The sequence below is a fragment of the Geospiza fortis genome, unplaced genomic scaffold, assembly GCF_000277835.1.
Source record: "Geospiza fortis unplaced genomic scaffold, GeoFor_1.0 scaffold237, whole genome shotgun sequence".
Classification (NCBI taxonomy): Eukaryota; Metazoa; Chordata; class Aves; order Passeriformes; family Thraupidae; genus Geospiza; species Geospiza fortis.
Window position 1 is genome coordinate 7,492,868 of NW_005054319.1, and position 9,481 is coordinate 7,502,348.

The window sequence follows — 9,481 nt, forward strand, 5'->3', positions numbered from 1 at the left end:
ATGCTCCACTGCAGTGAGTTAACAATTCAGAGACAAAACATAGGTGTAGATCAAGGTGAGATGCAGATTATCTCAAAGCTTCTAAGAGAAATATGGAGGCTTAACATGTGTTGAGAGTATCAAACCTTCCTGGACCTAGTCTGGTTGGTTGGGTAAAAGAAAAATTATCCAAGTTACCCATCAATCTTGCCTGATGTGATGGGGTATATTTAGGGTATATACATTATGCTGTGTCCATGACAAGATAGATTTTGTGATAATGCAGTTTTGCATATACATAATTTGGGTGATCTCTTAAGGAATAGAAATCTTTGTCATCCAGAGCGCAGCTGGGTGTTCTTTTTTTCTTCAGAATATGCCCCACTAAGATTCTTGGAGGGCATTTCTCTTGGAGGTCTCTTCAGTAATATTGAAGTTGTAATGGCCTGTGTAAGTGATGATAGTGATGTTTTAATGACTAAATCAGTAAGAACTGGCTATGATAAACAGCAAAGGATTGTCAGCATCAGGGAATTTTGCCTTTTTCAAATACCATAATGTTTGTCAGGGCATGGCACTGGAGCAAGTTAAACAGATGTTCTAGATAAGTTAAGATGAACATCTGTAAATATTGTTTTGCAGCTGTACATGCTGATGGCTGATGGAGCTGATAAAGGTTTGCAGAAAGTAAAGCACCAACAGAACCCTTGTAAATCATAGGAAGATGTTTTCAAAATAATGAAGGGTTAAAATGACCTGCTTAAACCCTACTCCATGACTCCTGTCTGAAAACTGAGCCTAATCCTAGCTCAGAGCATTAAGATGTCCCTGTCCCATCCCCAAAAATGGGATTGTTGAGAAAAAAAATTCACCCCTTTCAACCTTATAACTTACTCCTGGAGTAAACAGCCAGTCTAGAAATTACTGTTATTAAAAAACATTTTGTTCAACTAGGGTAAGAATGAAAGCTGAAAATTCTGCAAAGAGTAAACGCAGAGTCTATTTTTCATTTTGTTTTTGAACCTTGAAGTGTTTGGGATGAAGAGCTCTTTCACCTGCGTTCAAGGATGAATGCTGATAACAGGCAGAGATGAAAAGTCAGCTGGTAAAAAATATGGTGTTTCAAGTTTTCAGACTTGCATCAAGGAAAACTTGGAACCATGGAGCAAATCTGTGAGCTAGTACAACAGTGAGATCATCAAGGTTAAGTGGCTAACACTTGGGGTGAATATAAACACAGTGTGTTTTGAAATTTTTAAAAGAATATAGATATTGTATTCAGTATCTGCTCCTTGGGATACTGCATAAGAAAATGCTGTTTGTCCTGCAAATACTAAAATTTTTGGATTTTGATAGGAGAGTCTGTGTAAAGGTGAAGGCAATACAAGGTAAACAGAGATGGAGTAGCTCCTGAACTGAACGCTTGTCCAGTGTTGTGTACCTTGGAAGAGGGCACTGTTCCCCACTCAGCAAGGCAGTCTGAAAAGGTAGTCTTATCTTTGTGCTTATCTTCCATCATTTTAGCTTTCTGGCTGAAATCAAGAAAGCAAGAAATCTGTCTGATCTTTGCAGATGAAAGATAAGAGCTGGCAGGCTTTAAACTGGAGCAATATTCTTGTTCCTACATATATCACAGTTATTTTGGAGTCTGTATGATAGAAAGGAGCGGTGGGAACAGAAATAGTTGTGTGAGGGTAGATAGCACACAGCCGTCTGCCGAGTGAGATTACAGTTAATTGGCTTATAAAAATTAAGCAATCACATTAATTCCAGAAAGTGGCTCTGAGACTGATTTTTTTTTTCAATAAGTTGGTGAAATAACCTCAGGTGTTTATATTTTTTAGATTATTCATATATATAATTGTTGCTTAAAAACTCCTAATCCTGCATGTGTTTGAGTGTTGCTGAATGTTTGTAATGTATGTATATGGTCAGGTGAAACAAAACAGGATATTTATACTTCAAAATATATACTTGAGCATATACTTGACTATCCCATGAGTTTCAGAAGTTTAATACTTGTGTTGATATATCAGATTTTTTGTTTAGCAGATGGTGTTTAAAAAAGTGGTAGATCTCAATGCAAAGAATATAATTAATGTAAGCATAGGTTTCATTTGTATCCATTTAAGTTGCTCTAATGAAGTTACGTTTATGAAGTCATTCCAATAACTCATAGAAGGTTAATTATTTGGAAAAAATAACTTTTTTTTTTTTGCTTTTTATGTTCTTTAATGGCTATTATAAAGCTCATCAGAGAGGATGCACTAACGTGCATAAAAATTTAAAATGCATTTAGGCATTTCTATTCAAATACCAAAACAACACAAATCTTAATGCAAGTTACTTATGTCACTGAATGTGGGTGGAATTGTCTTGACTGTTGACCCAGCTTGGAAAGATCAGAGAGCAGCAACACTGCAAGCCAAGTCTGCAGTCAGCACCCTCCTCCCAGGTGTCACTGAGGCTCCCACCTATAGGATCCACTTAATCTCAGCCTCTGAACTTGAATTCTTTCTCAAAGTAACTTTGAATATATCCTGTGTCACTTGGGGAACCAGGTGCTTCCCAGTCTTTGACCTCTCTTTGCAGAATTCATGCAGGAATTATTTTCTTTTGTCCCATTAGGATAGGAGAGGAGGGAAAACCGGGATTCTTGACAGTAACTTTTTGGGGAAAGACCTCTTTAAACCTGTATCTTTTGGATGTAAAGACACCACCACAAACAAAAGGTGTGTCTCCTCCTAAGGATTAATTCCATGAGTAACCTTGCAAGTAGACAAGACAGGTGACAATTCCTGTGTTTCTAAACACCTGAAAAAAAACCCCACTGAATCCAGTCATTTTAGGTTTCAGAGCTGTCCATCATTCAGACAAGAGTTTAGAGGTAGGTGAAACTGCATTTGTTTTTCTTGAGAAGACGTTTCAGAACTGTGGTAATTGGATATGGTTATCAGTTCCTAGAAATGTGGTCACCTGGGTAAGCTAAGCCTGCATTTTAGGTGGGAGACAAATGTGTTTTAATATGTTATGTTATTTAAGAAGCTCCTTTGTCTTGCTCATTGTTTCCACCAGTGAGACTAAGTCAAAGTTTGAAAATACAGTCAAATGACACTAATTAAATCTGCTAGTAATCACAGTTGTGCTTATTATCACTGCAGCCCGGAATTCTCCTTGGGCAGGGAAAAACAAGAGGCATTCTTTCTACAGAAAGCTAAAAATAGGGCTCCTTTGGAGCAAGAGCAGATAAAATGCAGGACCTAGAAGCACCATGATAATTGCACTTTAAAGAAAGCTCATACTCAAGTGGCTCAATAGCATTGCTGTACATGAACAAAAGCCATGTAGCCTGTGTGGCAGAAATAGGTGACAGAAGGCTCTGACTCATCATGTGGAACTGTAATTTAAGTTCAAGGGGGATTTTTCTATCTTGGATCTATTCCTACTGGCTCAGATGTCTCATAAGCCTTTAGCACCTAGTTTTAATAGAGCCAGTGCCTACAATTTAGAGATGGGTTGGATGCAGGGAGCAAAATACTACTCATCTTAAAAATATCTTCCAGCTAGAGCTGAGGTAACTTTGTGCTGATAAGAAGCTTCCACTGACCTTTACTAAATTTGATTTTCTAGATTTAGAAAAGTCTCAACTCCCTAAGAATTTGCTTAGTGAAGCACTGAGAAGCAGATGCAGTGTAGGCATCTTGGTGCTTCCCACTCAGTACAACTTTCTTTTAGCAAACAAGTTTCTGCCAATGAACAATGTGTGAGGGGTCACTGCTGGCTCTTATCAGTCATAAGTAGTAATTTCTTCATGTTAAAACAAATTTTATATAAAATGACATAATGTTCCATAAAAGTTTGTTTTACAAGTAGTACTAATATTGGTAAAGACAAGTAGCTTGCCTGTCTTAAAGATTCATAGGGTATTTTTTGTAATTATTATTTTCAAACTTTACAAGTCTCTCCAGCCCCTTGAATACCTAATACATGAGTATTTTTTCATCAAAAGATCAAAATTATAGTAATATCTAACTTCAACCAATTTTTGGTAAACATCTGAAAATATACATCAGCTATGTACACAGGGGCCTTTTTAGGTACATAAAATCTTGATAAAGGTAGATAAAGGTAGACCATCTCAAATGTGGGGGCACACAGGATGTTCCAAGTGAGGCAAGACCAAAACTGCTGCTGTCATGATACAATTCCAAAATCTGAGCATCCTTCAGGCAGACTAACACAAGGCAGCAACTGCTTGGCTGGGAGGCTCATGATGCTATCCCCAACAGATACACGAGGCAGATTTGTATGGCTCAGGGTGACTGAAGAGGAGGCTTCAAATGGTATTTTAAAAAATTCTGCTTTGTAAAGGCTTACCACTTTAGTGACTAAATTCAGTGAGGGTTAGGAGATCATATTTTGGCCCTAAATACATAGTGGCAATTTTTGACTGTTCTTTTACTGCTGTAGGCACTAATGAATAAACTGTACTGGCCATGCAAGTGGTCAGGTGCTTCCTTGGGTGTTCCAGAAAGATTTTATAAGAAAATATACTAATATTTCCCAATTTCTGATGGGGGAGTGCAGCTTTGGAAGAAGAGAAGCAGTGTTAAACCAGTATTTACCTGATTCAGTTCCCTGAAGCCCAGGCCTTGTGCAGGCAGTTCAGTGTGTGATGGGATTGGTACTGACACAGTCTGCACAGGACTGCACTGCTGTGACACAGATCTTTGTTAATAGAGCTGCCTTAATTAAAACACAGAGTTCATTATGAAATTCTGTTTTGACCCTCAGAGTTAGATTTGAATATAAAAGAATTCCTCTTGGGAGCTGCATAGAAGCGTTTGAAAATACATCTGAAGCTAAATTTGATGTGGGAAATTGATTACAAAAGAGGCAGAGATCCAATCCTGGTGAATCCTGAATAGCTCTGATAGAGTGAGGTGGAAAGGACCAGTTCTGGCTGGGCAGTCCCTGGGGTGTTCCCTCCTTGCTGGGGTTGTTTCCAGAGAAGCTGAAGTGCTGTAACAGCCCCAAGCTCCACTCAGTGATGTTGCATCCTCTTTTTTTCCATAGCAGCTAGCTCATGTCCTTTGCACAACTGAGAGTAGCTCAAGGCCATCATTTCATGCATGACTTGGTAAATTGTGCAAGAAAGAGCCCTGCCAAACGAGGAGCTATGCCAGTTTTCAATAAGAGGGCCATCTGTGACAAAATGTTTTAGCAAGTTTGAAAACAATTGAGTTCTTTCCTATTTTTACTTTGATTTCATTTAGCATGTAAGTAACTTTGCAGCCTCTCAAGAGTAAATTTAGTAAATTTATGTTACTGTATCCTTGTTTGCTCTGCATTAAGTTTGTGTTGAGTCAAGTGGCTCCATTTCGGACCTGATGCTGTGTGGCACTGAAAAATGATTTTGCATCAATGTGACTTTTGATTCCTGTTGGACACATTTGTCAGGGTAGGTGAAATTCAGATATTTGTGAAAGATAATAAGTATATAAATAAATTCTTAGTAGTTACAGCAAAAGTAACTAAATGTAAAAGTAGTTTATTGCTGGAATTAAAACATTTTTAAATTTGGAAAGAATTCCAAGTGAGCTTCTCTCCCTTAACCCAGCCAGTAACATATCATTACCATTTTGTTTCAAGAAATTTAAGAAGTTGTTGCAATGGAGTTTTCATGTAGCAAGGATTATTGAGGAAATCTGCCATTTGTTTGAGATCTCTCAAATTGTCTTAAACTCTTGCAAAGAAGACTATAAAGAAGACTACCTCTATTGCTAGTAGAGGGGCAATAATGGGACCTCTAATACAGTATTTTTTTAAACTAATTTTGGTGTAATTTTATGAGAAGAGTTTTGTTAAAGAACAAGGTTATACTTAGTTACTTACTTAACTGCACTTCCTAAAAGCAAGAGGAAAATTAGAGTTGTTTTCTGGAATCTGGAAGTTTAATTTCACTTTTAATTTAGCTGTCTAACATTCTGAGGTTAAGAATCTTTCAGCTGGCAGAGTAAAGCAAATAGAGAGCAAGTTAGTGTCACTCACTGAGGAGTCAGTGACAGAGACAGAAATCTGCCTTGGAAACATTACCCGTACCTGATAATTTGGCTGCTTGTTTCTGTTGGCAAGTGCTCTCTGCAACAGGTCATATTCAGAAAGAGGAAACCTTTTTGCAATTTGATGTTATTTTAGAAGGGACAGAGTATGAAGAGAGTTCCTGACCTTTAAATATGTGTTTATGTAGGAGGCAGGCTTGGTAGGGAAACTTCAGGTGGGAAATATCCTCAGAATGCACAATTCCAAACTTCTTGAACTTGTGTTGTAGCTGCTTTTCGAAAAGTGCAGAGCTGCCCATGTGGAGCAGGCAATCATTTAGGGGTAAATCCACCTGCATCCTAGAATAAGTGTTGTCCATGAAGATGCTCAGTGCCCCACGGGCAGGGGTGTTAGTGTTTGTTACAGCGCTTTTGAAGGGAGTGTTCCCTTACACAAAATCTACAGGGGTTAGACACTTAAATGCAGGCTTTGTTGTCTTGTTTCTGCTGAGTGAAATTGATGACTTGTCATGTTTGCAGCTCTTTGATTTAAAACTGTGCAAATATACCTAGAGATGGAGTATGAATATCTACTAAAGCAGCAGTCTTAATTTTGCAGCATTTGCTCAATTCTGTAGGCAGTAATCTGCTTGAGTTTGGTGAAGCTTTTGGGAAGACTGTGTACGTATTGCCAAGATTAATCCCACTGTGTTTGCACAAAATTTTAATATGCTCTATTCTAATTTGTAAATTTGGACTGTTTTTATCGTGATATTTCACAAAATTTTGAGAGTAATTGAGGAAAAATATTTGGAAATAATGCTAAACTATTTCTAAATTTGGATTAATAAAAATCCTTTAGCTCTGAAGTTAGAAGATGTGGGTATTTCTTGTATTGGTCCTTCACACCATTAGACTCAGTGTATTGTACACTAAGTATATTGCATACTAAGTATTTCCCAAAAACACCATGGGCCTTTTTATATTTTAAGCATAGGCTAATGTTAGAGCTGCAATTTTTCACCATTGTGAATTTCACTTGCATTTGAGGATTTTGAATCTGTTTTTGCTGCTGTTCCAGTAAATCTCCTGAATGATAACACTGAAATAACCCTTACACAAGGATGGAACTGCAACCTCATCTCCAGTAACCGTGACAAACATCACTATAATATTTACAGGGGGAAAATGTTCATCCAGGGTGAAATGCAGAGATGCATTAAAACATCAAACATTAAAAAAAAAAGGCAGTTGAAACTGCTTAATTGCTTTGCTTAGAAAGACTAATGTAATGTCTGAGGAAGTAATCCCTAAATAAGTTAGGAGGTGAGATCTTTCAAAGGAGGAAAAAACCCAGGCATAGACCTATCAGGGAATTCAATGATGAGACTGTCAAGAGCAGTAAAGCTGATGTGTTGTTAAATGTCTTTGGGAGAGATTTCTTGGTGTTCTGTGTCTTAATGTAGTGAAAAGCAAACTTCAGAGGGTGAGCATTTGGCATTATCCTATTTGAACCCAAAAGTTTCCTCTGGCACAGGAGTGGGGGGTCTGTCAAAACGTGTGACTTTGCCTTACTCTGAAGTATTCAGTGTGGGAATGAACATGGCTGTAAAGGATGGAGCATGGAGGAGGCCATCCCTCTGTGGTACTTAGCTGGCACATTCATTTGTGCTAAACCAAATAAGTTGTGGCAGCTGGAGCAGGATGGTGGAAAGGAAAAAGCAGGAGAGCAGTGGAGTGAGGGAGCAGGCACAGCAGTGTGTGGTGGAGGGAGGTTGAGGTGGGCTGTGGTGGGCAGGGAGGCAGGAATTGCTCTAAGGCCAGGTGGGTCTGACACCAGGGCTGTGAGAGGAGAATGAGAGATGGGGAATCAGGCTCCAGGCTCTGAAACGGGAGATGTGGAAAGGAGGATGGAGCAGCAGGGATGCGCAGATGGAGCCAACTTCTACAGAGCTTTTTTGTGATATTTGGCTGCTGTCTGGAGCTTTTAGGGCTGCTTTTAGTGTGTAAGCTGCTGCTCCACATTCGTTCCCCTGAGCCCCACGGCTGGGATTTCTGCTTGACAGCCCCTGCACCAAGGGAAAGGAGAACGCTCTGGGGTTTCCCGGGCTACCAGCCTTTGGCCGGGGATGCTATTGCGGGGAGAGCGCTGGAGTTTGCCGCTCCTGTGCCCCAAACCCGGTGTTCTCGCCGTTCCCCCAGATCTGACACCCCCTCCCCCGATTGCCTGCGTCTGACTCATTCGCTGGTGCTTGTGCAAGCAGAGCGGGGCGGGGGGGTGGGGCGGCCCCGGGTGGAGCCCGCCGCACCTCCCGGAGCCCGGGCAGTCCCCGCCGCTTCCAGGGAGCCGAGAGCAGCTCCGTGCCCGCCGTCCTGGGGAACTGCTGCGGCAACATCGCGATTTAAAAAAAGGGAAGACAGAAAAAAAGAAAAAGAAAAAAAAAAGATGAAGATGCTTAAATGCCTCCTGCCAAAAGTAAAGAGCGAATCCCAGTTGCAATGGCTCTGCTAAAACTTGATCATGCGGGATTTCGAGCGATAAAGAGCTGCCGGGCTGCTGTTTACTGCGGTGGGAACAAGTTGCAGGATGAAATCCAGGCGTTAAGGGACCTATTTTCCACTTCACTGTTTGCAAAGGAATCTACTGAAATGACTTTGAGGATCTCTAAACTGGAACTATGTGGAGGGAGAATGCAGTAAGTACCGCTGGTGGGGAGTCCGGATCGCGCCCCGCTCCGGGGCAGGGGCGCCGCGCAGGGCTCCCGGCTCTCGGTGCCGGCTCCGAGTTCCCCGGCAGCGCCGAGGGCCGGGCAGGGAGCGCCGGCTGCTTTGCCTGGCGAGCCAGCGTCCTACATAGAGCTGGGGGTGCTTGAAGAACTGCCTTCATGCATATTTACTGGGAATTATGAATGAAAAAAACCGGAGCATTCGAGCTTTCCGTGGCGGGCTCTGCTATAGTGTCTCCCTGGGTTTGTTTATGGTAAATTGGGAATGAAGCGGTTCTGTTTCAGGAGCGAAAAGAGCTTTATTCCACACCGCTTTAGCTGTGCTCCGGGTTATGCTTGTTTTGAACCTGCCAAGAAAACTCCTGCCCTTGCTCATATTAATTAGTTTGCTTCTAGCTGCGCTTTCCAGGTTGGATGTTTCTTCCCTTAGCGCTCAAACCCGTCCATCTCACTTGGAAGCAAACGGGCAGTTGGGAGCTCAGGATTTTCCTGACCTGGATAAGATGAGGGACGTATCCCGGACGGCTGAGGGCTCACGGAGCTGCTTTTAGCCAAGAGCTGAAATCTAAGTGAAGGGGGGGAACTTTTGAGTGTAGTCACTTTATTTCCGCTCACATACCACATGCGATCGAAGTATATTTCTTTTTTCTCCTGTCAAATCTGCAACCTGACTAACGGCTTCTCCTCGTCTCCTCTTGTCCCCCCGCTGTCCCGCCCCATCCCCCCCGTGTCCAG